The following is a 643-nucleotide window of genomic DNA, read 5'->3' on the forward strand; positions in this document are numbered from 1 at the left end:
TTTACAGGATCCGCCAAACGCCTCAACTCATCCGATGGGGTCGGTGAAGGCAACTTAGCTCCAGGGGAAGGGGAGCGAGGAAGAGAAGGAAGCCCAGAGGCAGCTTCACCCTCAGCACCAAAAGATTGCTCTCTATGATCAGCCATTTCTGCAAATGAAGGCAGTTTAAAGTCAGAATATTGATATAAAATCTTCAAGTTGCAAAGAAAGACAAAATTCTATCAAAGTATGATGATATATTGTTAGAAAGAAGGAAACTTCCTGCTACTTCAAGTTTTTAAACAGGAAGAGTCAACTCAGAAACTAGAATATTACAGTGAAATTTACATATTCCTTAACTTTGATTTGATTTTATTTTTTAAGTAAAGAGATTGAAATATAGAGGTATTTTACTTCTATTCTATAAGTTGAGGAAATTCTTACACAATTAAGGGGATTTCAGATCCAGTGTTATAAATTTCTCATGTCTACTGCAAATTCAAGGTTTTAATCCTTTATTATTAAGTTCTCCCGCAAAAATCCTGGAAGATAAACCCTAAGCGGCAGCACCGCAAAGAGATATGTGAAAGACAAAGACTTAAAAAAAAAAAGGGAATAGCTCATAGGCTGATTACTGCTTGGTGGAGAATGGGAGAAACTTCTG

The sequence above is a fragment of the Ananas comosus genome, linkage group 22 (assembly GCF_001540865.1).
Source record: "Ananas comosus cultivar F153 linkage group 22, ASM154086v1, whole genome shotgun sequence".
NCBI classification, from domain to species: domain Eukaryota; kingdom Viridiplantae; phylum Streptophyta; class Magnoliopsida; order Poales; family Bromeliaceae; genus Ananas; species Ananas comosus.